This window comes from Tiliqua scincoides, chromosome 2 (genome assembly GCF_035046505.1).
Source record: "Tiliqua scincoides isolate rTilSci1 chromosome 2, rTilSci1.hap2, whole genome shotgun sequence".
In the NCBI taxonomy this organism is placed as follows: domain Eukaryota; kingdom Metazoa; phylum Chordata; class Lepidosauria; order Squamata; family Scincidae; genus Tiliqua; species Tiliqua scincoides.
The window spans coordinates 25,163,445-25,172,884 of NC_089822.1; positions in this window are offsets into that span (position 1 = coordinate 25,163,445).

Consider the following 9,440-nt stretch of genomic DNA (forward strand, 5'->3'; position numbering starts at 1 on the left):
CTGAACTTGTCATAAGAGGTGACTAAACAGCCACCGGGTAGATGGGACTCATTAGCCTGGGAAGGCAGCTCATCTGAGAGAAGGAAAACTCTGACCCCAAACCTCCACTGCTTTGTGGCTACAGCCAGTTATGGAAAAGGTTTCAGGAGTCAACCTCAAGGCAAAATCCGGAGCCGGAGTCCCTGAGGCAGTTCATGGCTGAACACAGTCACGTTCTGGCAACTCCTGCGACGCCGCTGGAACCAACCGTATTGGCCTCTGCCTTTCCATTGGACCATTTCAGCGACGTGGAGAGGGGGGATTTGCTGCATGGGAAACAGTCTATCCTCCATATCTACTTTACCCAGGCTTCGCGCACTGGAGAGGACACTCTGTTCCAGAACCACTATTCAGAGCGCGATACCATAGTCTTCCGAGACTGAAGGATGCCAACAGGGGGTAAATTGGGCCCAGGGTAAAAATGAGGCCCAGCAGCCAAAGGAGTGGGCCTGAAAATCTCATGGGCCCATGAGACAGGGGTGCAGGGGATACATCGTACTTGGGCCATTGGTCAAAAAGAGGACCTGAGTGCCGGATAATGGGGCTCTCCAATCTGTGGGGAGGAACGTTTCTCCAAGGCAGTCTCTTGCTGGGTTTCCCTGGCCCTGGATGTTGGAAGCAAAAACCATCATCTCCATTTGAAATCAGTTTCAGGACAAGATGGGCCAGATATGGGTACCAGTTGCTAGGTGCTATACCTGTCCATCTAACTACAACACTGAGGGCACAACCCTAACCAGGTCTACTCAGAAGTAACTCCTATTTTGTTCAATGGGGCTTACTCTCAGGGAAGTGTGGTTAGGATTGCAGCCTAAGAAAACATTGAAAAACACATGCATAGTCCAAGCAATGTATTATGTATTGACTATTTTTAATAATAAATACTGGTGTGTGTTGGATAACTGGTGATAGAGTTCTGGTTCCAGGCTCTTTCCTCCAAGAGGAGAGGGCAGGAGGAGCTACAGAGGGATTTAGGGACAGGCTGTCAACACAGGCAAGAGCAGCCTTTCCATTAATCTGCAGAATCTTCTGGCCTGGCAGTTCATGATACATTCTGGGTTTCAGGATCTTCTCTCCAGAGAGAAGGAGGAAAAGGAACTGCAAAAATGATGTGCAAAAAGTAGAAATGATGGCTTTCTTCTCACAAAATATGGTAATTTTTTGATCCAAGATGCTGCTTATTTAAATATAAAATAAGTCACCTAGGTGCTTTTTAAAAATGATGGACATCCCTGATGATCAACATTCCATAATATAAATATTGTTTGCATTATATGACGTGGAAATGTGCTTGGCAATTCCAGTCTTTGTTCTTGCTCTTGTTGCATTCATTTTTGTATGAAAGAGAACTGAGATATTTAAACACACACACACACACAGAGGCATGAGCACACACACACTTGCCTTTAGGCTTATTGCCACATGCTGTGATCTCCTATGAAGCTGGAAAGAGAAGGTCAACACAAGGCCAGGTGTATTCCATGTCAGATAATCAATGTATAAAGACAGAGTTCAAAATACCATGCAAGAATTCATCCCACACTTCAAGAGATGAGAGAAGATTGCTGCTTGCAGCAATATGCCTGCAGGCTAATGATTTTTTTTTTTGGTCTCCTCTTTCATATGAATATGGATCTAACAAGAGGAGAAATTAAAGACCAGCAGCCCAATTAACCCACATATGTTGTATCTCAACATTTTAGGACTAAAGCCAACATATGAAATGAATTTTAATCTTTGCTCCTGGGTAAAGCAGAATCCTTACAGCCCAGGAAGACTGATACCTTGCCCAGTTTATATTTGCCTGGTGGTATGAAGGAGCTGTACAGTCCTTTGGTAATTTCTGCTCTGGTGGTTCAGAGCTCGCCCATAAGCCCCATGGCTGGATGCAGGGTAGACAATGACTACACCAAAGCAAACAAATCTATGAACCAATTCAACTTGGAACCCAAGCAAATACCAGTATTTTTACAGAATCAAAGTCATCTGGATCAGTCTCTGTACTGTTGCCCAAGTGGAAGAATGATGACTGCAACAGATGTTTGATGGAACAACTAAAGCCATACCATCAGCCTAACAGAGACAAATGTGTGACGCCTAGAGATGCCTAGATGCCTAGGGGTCTTGTGCCTTCGCTCCTCCTGCAGGACTGGACCTCTTAAGGGAAGAGAAGAATCGGGACCTGAATCTGTGCAGAGTTGGACCTTCTTTGAGTGGGGTGAGGCAAAATCACATGTCAGAGATGGAAGCTGTTTCCCAAAGGCATATCAGGCAGGTGTAGAGAGAGAGAGAGAGAGCAGAATTCGCAGGGACAGGCTCATACAATCAGGACGTAAACAGGAATGCAGGAGAAGATCTGTGAGTAGCACACAGTAGTTGCTTTGTTAAAAAGTCAGCTAGCAGAACAGGGATGTGTCCAAAAGGGCAAGAAAGGACAATGACCAATTATGGTGGGGAACAGTGGAACAAATCAAAGAATCAGTAAAGTTACTTTACTGAGAGCCCAAGAGAGCAATTCTTTCCCATCAAGATGCAGCAGTTCAAGGAGCGGTGTTTCAACCCAGCTCCTGGAAGGTCTGGTTCAAGCCCACCTGTGGCTGATGACCCACAAAATCTTCCAGAGCAAGCTGTGTGTATATTATTCAGCGTTTCTCAAACTGTGGCTCAGGACCCATTAGGTGGGTCACAAGCCAATTTCCAGTGGGTTCCCTTTCATTTCAATGTGTATTTTATTGTTAATATATTAGACTTGATGCTACCATGATATGTGATTGCATTTGGGGAAATATTACAGATCTGTACTTTGAACAGGCTATTATGTATATGCTTTTAACAATGATAGTAAATGGCACTTACTCCTGGGTAAGTGTGGGTAGGACTGCAGCCTAGGATTAATAAAAAATTTTCCTGCTTGATGATGTCACTTCCAGTCATGACTTCACTTGTGGTGGGTCCCAACACATTCTCATTCTAAAAAGTGGGTCCTGGTGCGAAAAGTTTGAGAACCTCTAAACATGTTATGTGCTTTTAGAGAATTGGTACCTACAAGAATAATTGTGTTAGCCATGCTGTGGAAGTAAATCATTGCATCAGAACTAACTGTCAGGTAGGAGTGAATGGAATCACTCTGGTTTACAGCATAACTGGTTAAAATCCAGGCATAGTATGATATTCTATGAATATCATATTTATGAGAAGGCACATGTAACATTTAACATTTATTTGCAATGCTTGGCAGAAGGAGTCCAATTCCTGATCAAACAAGTCACTGCCATCACCTAGTGGGTGGAGAAGGTAGCTCTATTTTCTGCGTGAGGGATTGTTAGCTTGTGTGAAATATGAAATAACCACAAGCCATTTTCATTTCCTTTTCATGATTCTTTAGGAAACAAATTTGCAATATTCCAACTATGTCTGCATCACACTGAAATTTTATGAACAGTCTTCAGAAGAGTTCTTGACAGTCACATCAGTATCTGGAAGATTTTCATGTTCAAAGAACCATTTCAGATTGGTTATTTCTATGGTGAGGAAGTAGCCATGCGCTTAAATTTAACTTAAAAATCCAGCTTAAAATCACAAGAAGCACATATTCCAGCACAAAGCAAAGAAGGCAAAATGGTTTGTGGACTAAAATATCCTTTTTTCTCACAGTTCTCTTGCTCTAAATTATCTGCCAAAAGGACGGACTGATGTACACATACACTTTTCCAACTGGAAAACTGGGAGAAGAGATGTTCTTCGCTGTGGCGATATTCCTGATCCACTGAATGATATTCTACAAATGTCACTCTGGTTTGTACAATAGTGAAAAAGATACTTATGCCTTTTAAGAACAACAAAACAACTCTTGAATTTTTAAAAGTTTCAAAATTCAACTATATTGGAAGGATTCCAACAATTGCAGACGTACCTCAGTTGCAAAATTCTGCCTCTCCCCAGGAAGGAGACTTACTAGTCAGTTCTGGAGTCTCGCATGATGTCCCCTGGTCCCCAGAAAGCCTTCAGAGACCGCTGAAGGGCTATTAAACAAGCACATCAGTTACTGAAACAGTACTTTTCCAATGAAAACTGGAAGTACTGTTTAACAGCCCTCCAATGGCCTCAGAAGACTTTCAGAGGACCAGGGAATGCTGTGTGGGGCCTCCCTGGCCCTCAGAAGGGCTTTGAAGGGTGGGTGGTGGTAGCAGCAGCAGGCGCAGCTGTGCCGCCCCCTAAAGCATGGTTCCTTGGGGTTTTTGCCCCCCAACCTTCCCGGACCACCAGTGGATTCCAATAATAGTAACTCTTTTGATACAGGAACCTCAGGTGCGCAGTGTAAGCACAACAATTTAGAGAAACCATGTAGTGCTGAAAATTTATTTCCCATTAAGGTTTGAGTCAGCCATGACAGCCAAACATTTGTAGCACACGTGATGTGAAGCAAGCATCAAGTACTGCATACGTAATGGAAAACTGTATAAAAATCATGTCGCCATTTCAATTGATTGCACAGGATGGAAATTTGCATCCTCATGTGCTTTAAAAGATGCTGCCTGAAAATTTACTAGGACCCCAATAAGCATCACAGTGTAGATGGCAATGCTCATCTGCGTTGTCCCAACATCCAAAGGGCTGCTTGAGCACACAGGCCTGCACTGGTGGAATGGGACACATGGCCTCAGTTCAATAGACTGAAATAGGCCCAGCTCTATACAATGTGGTCTGTGGCTGCAATCCCAAAGTTTAAGTTCTGCACACGCAAGTAAAGTTTTGCTTATGGTTTTCTACTGAGAGGACCATAAACATTTAATATCCGCATTATTGACAGCTCATAAGAACAAACCACATTTTAAACATATACAAAAACTGCAGTGGTTCAACTCCATTAATACCAATGGATTACATTATTGTTAAGTGGTCTGTCAACTGCTTCCAGACAGACTGAGTGACAAATGAGCTAAATCATGCTGCTTAATGTTTCAGTAAAACTAAGAGCCCAATCCTGTTCTCCCCCCCCCACCTGCCAATGCAGTGGCACCAAAATGGCTTTCACTGCATTGTGGGAGAGGGGGCAGTTGCAGAAGTCTCCTCTGAGTCAGGAAACAATGCTGAACTCCTCTGCGGCACAAGAAGCTCTTCTTGGACCTGCGCTAGCTAAATAGCTGGCAGAGGTTCACATGGACCTGCGCTTCTAGATCAAGTCCAGGAATGGGATTAAGATTTGGCAGCCTTTTCTGCCACCAAACCTGCCTCCTTCTCATACCCAATCCATCCTCCCCCACCCCTCCCACCTCACCCACCACTTTACCTTTGGTGGTGACCAGCTCTGGATCTGCTGGTGCCAGCAGGAAGGCTCCATCCTTCCCACCAGCGTGCTACTGAGTGAGCTGCTAGAGTGCCTTTTACAACTGGCACTGACTGCTTCAGAAGAGGCACAGTGATGACAGCCAGCCCAGGTAGGACCCACTGAATGCAGGGTGCCTTACTTATGAGGAAGCATGGACCACATTTCCGCTTAAGCCCAAGTTTAAGGATCTGCCTTAGCCCCAAAATCACTACTGAGACAGCAAAGAATAGCAAGCAATGTTATATGCATGGCCGGCAGCTGCTTGGCACTGTGGTGCATTGTCACTTCGTCAAAAATACTCTTACCTGTCTGGCAGCGCAACTCTACAGCACAAAGGGGCTTTGGTTTGCTCAAATACAACTCCACCATCTATTGGTGTGCAAGTGCTGCAGTTAAGCCACACATGGCTGACAAAGTGCTGATAAAGCATTTGCGCTTTACAAGCTTGAAAAAGGCACAAGAAAAAATTTAATTTCCATGCCCCTTCTGAAAACACTCACCGATGTGCAGTTTCAGGGAGAGGCTGCATAACTCATTCAGGAACAAGGGGCATATTATTCCACAAATGGAAGACACAGGATTCAAGAAATTATGCAAGATAAACAGCTCATGAAGAAGTATAATGAAATAATTCACTGCTGGGAAAGATTCTTTATGGATGCAATAGCCTAAGATTCATAACTGATGTATCTCTACTAAAATCAACTGTGCAGCCCCTGAGATTAATTTACTGTGGCACAACGCACACGACACAGTAGATTTTAGAGACAATAGAAAGAGTGAAATTTTGCGGGAAGCATTCACTAACAAATTATGGACAAATGTGAAAAGAAAAGAAAAAGAACAGAGCCTATGTTAGTTATCTGTGTTCAACATTTACATCCAACCCCTTCATTATTTTCAGACACTATTTGATTCAGAGAGTGCAGAGCCTCTATTTCCCCACAGCTGCATTATGGTCTCACTAGAACACCACATTTTCTACATTATTATTATTATTATTTTGTGTTCATTAGTCCTTCACATTTCTAGTATCTACAGTAAAAGTGCAGACTGGCCAGCACCCAACTTTGTGGCCACTCACAATGCTCTGGCATCAAAATGGTCTGGGAGTGCTCCCTGCTTAGGAGTGGACTCCATCCCAAACCCAGGCCAGAAATCAGAATATTATTCTGAGGTGGGCGAGCGGCCCTTCCCTTTGGAGCCATTCCCCGCGGGGGGACGGGACAGGACAACACGGAGCTGTATGGCTCAGTTTTGCCTCCCCGCCAGGAATGGCTCAGAAGAGAGGGGCCGCTCACCCACTTCCCTACAGGCTGAGTGCTCCACTCCCTCCAGCTACGCCACCAGGCCCAACTGATGCAGTTCAGAAACTGTAGAATTGTAGAGTTCTGCTGAATTAAGCCAAGGAGAAGGAGGTGTAGGACAAGGAGTTGCTCCTTGTCTGTATGCACTTTTTTTAGCAAGACTGGCTTGGCCATTCCACACGGACTGGTTGCCTCCTTGGCCAGCATTAAACATTTTGGTTGCCATCTTGATCAGCATTAAACCCTGAAGGAAAGCTCACAAGCATAATATTGCAACCAATTTGTTCCTTTTATAAGGAATACTCATTTACCATAGATCTTTGCAAATCCTGTGAACACCTCGCTGGATTATTCCAGGGACTGATGCATACAATTGCCAAAAGCTTGTTTTTTCTATTGGTTAACATCATCCACTTGGTTACATAAAAAAAAAAATACCATGTGACTGTTGTTGCAGCAGATCTGTTGGGAACAAAAGGTGTGACCCACTGACGCTGAACAAAGCGCAATTTGCATTTTCCCTTGGAGCTTAGATAAGGAATATAGAATGTGCCACTTCTCTCATTTCTCATGCCTTCAGAGTGTGTACATCCAAGGAAGGATTACATGATAGCAATTTTTAACAGCTGATTATGCGAAAGGGGTGTAGTTGGTTTCCCTGGGTCGAAGGGTTTGTTATTCCAGCAGTTTTAAACAAAAATGTGATCTGGCATTTTTCGGCTGCGTTTAAATGAAGGTCTGTTAATATTCACTGTGAATGGCTGTTCACTTAAAGCATTTAAGGTGGAAGCCATTCGGACTTGTCCAACGAATGGCTTTCCTAGCGCAGAGTAAATGGCCCTTGAATTAGGAAAAAAATTAGCTGTTCAAAAATTTAACCAGAGGAGTCATACCTCTTTCTACATAATTGTGGCACATACATTCATGCTGCTGTTTGAGTGAGTGACACAAAAATAATTGCACGCTGAATAACAGAAAAGAACAGTGCAAAGAGCTCTTGGGAGTGAAGAGGGGCAGGACAAAGAGATTTCTCCTTTTGCACTTCTCTCCATTGAGAGCCTCAGGTCTGAAGGGGGTGGAATGTGGGGATAGCTTCCCCTCCTCTTCCCATTGGCCTTGAAGTACTGTGGGGGCTTGGTGCAAAGCTGATGCTCAGTCTTCACGCACAATTACTGTTTCAATAGGTGCAAAATATTCAACATTAACTTGGAATTTCTCAAGCTAGTTTTATTCATATCCTGCCTTCCTTTCAGGGTGGCCCATCCACTTGAGGTGAAGTGAGGCAGGTTGCATCAGCGGTGGATTGCAGGAGGGAGGTAGAGTATGGCAGATTCAGGGTGCTCTTCACCCTGCATCTGCTGCCACACCCCTCCAACCTGCCATAGACACCAACTGCATTGATTAACTTTCTACCTGCTAAAAATAAGAGGAAGCAGATCCTTCTCCTCCTTACTGTGTCCTCATATGGGTGAGGACTATCTGGGCCACAGTGTGAGGCTTTTGGTTTGATTTACAGGGAAGGTGTAAAGGAAGGAGCTCTTTCATTTGTGCAGTTGCTAAACATAACAGAAGGTTCTGCATTTGAAGAAACTGTGTGACGTGCATGGTAATGGGCATTTTTTTATAGTACCAGTGGCATTCCTGGGGGAGGCAAGGGGGCAAATGCTCCAAGGTGCCACCCCTCCAGGGGTGACGCTACCTTCCTTGCTACCCCACCACTGCTTTCCATCCCTGTCTGGGGACCTTCAGAGAGCCAGGGAGGCTGTGTTGGAAGGCTTTTTAAGGCCTCTGGAAGGTTGAAATTGCTACTTCTGATTTTTCGGCTGAAAACTTCCAAAAAGGTTTTTGATTGAAAAGGGTCTTCAGAGGGTCGGGGAGGTGGTGTGCACCCTCCCCGGCTCTCCAGATGGCAAGGTGTAGCACTTGGTGGGGGGGGGGCAGCAACCTGCTGTCCTGGCCCCAGCAGCATGGGGCCCAGGATCACCAGTGGCAGAGTACAGAGGCAGCAGTGGCAGACCTAAGGTAGCATTGGGTGGCATTCTGGGTCATGCCACCCCTGCTTCTTGTCATCATGGAGCTCAAGACGGTGGATATGCAGTCACAGGCAGTCAACCATGCAGAGAGTGATTAAATATAGGTCTGCTTTGCTTCAGTAAGGCAGTTGTATCCTGTGTCCTTGGACCATGACTCGGGAACATGAAATTTGCATAAAACAAAGACATGTAAATTAGTTGCAGTCCATCATACGATACATTTCTGGTGTGACTTTAAGTATTGAATTAGGTTGTCCAGTTTAGAATGGTCAAATATTACAAATGGGTTACAAGTAGTAGTAGTAGTAGTAGTAGTAGTAGTAGTAGTAGTAGTAGTAGTAGTAGTAAAAATAATAATAATAAATTTGCTTCTCTCTTTTTTGAGAAGATCTAACTTAAACCTAATCCTATGACAAAAAAGAGTCATCTATTTTCAGCTTTCCATCTGGAATGGAATTGCGAATTCTATCAAATAGAATATTTTCAGCCAAATGTACTATCCACATGTGGTCTGCTGATTAATATCAACTCTTCCACGAAAGTTTGGAACAGAATTATCATGGTGAAATAATCTACTGCACTTAACTGCAACAATTCTGACACAAAATTAAATAGGAAGCCAGGAATAACTTTTCACAGGTAAGTGTGAACTTTCTGAGCATGGTGTAAATATAGATGATCGGATCTGCCCATAGGAACTAATTTGCAGCATTTTGAATAATAAAATTGTAA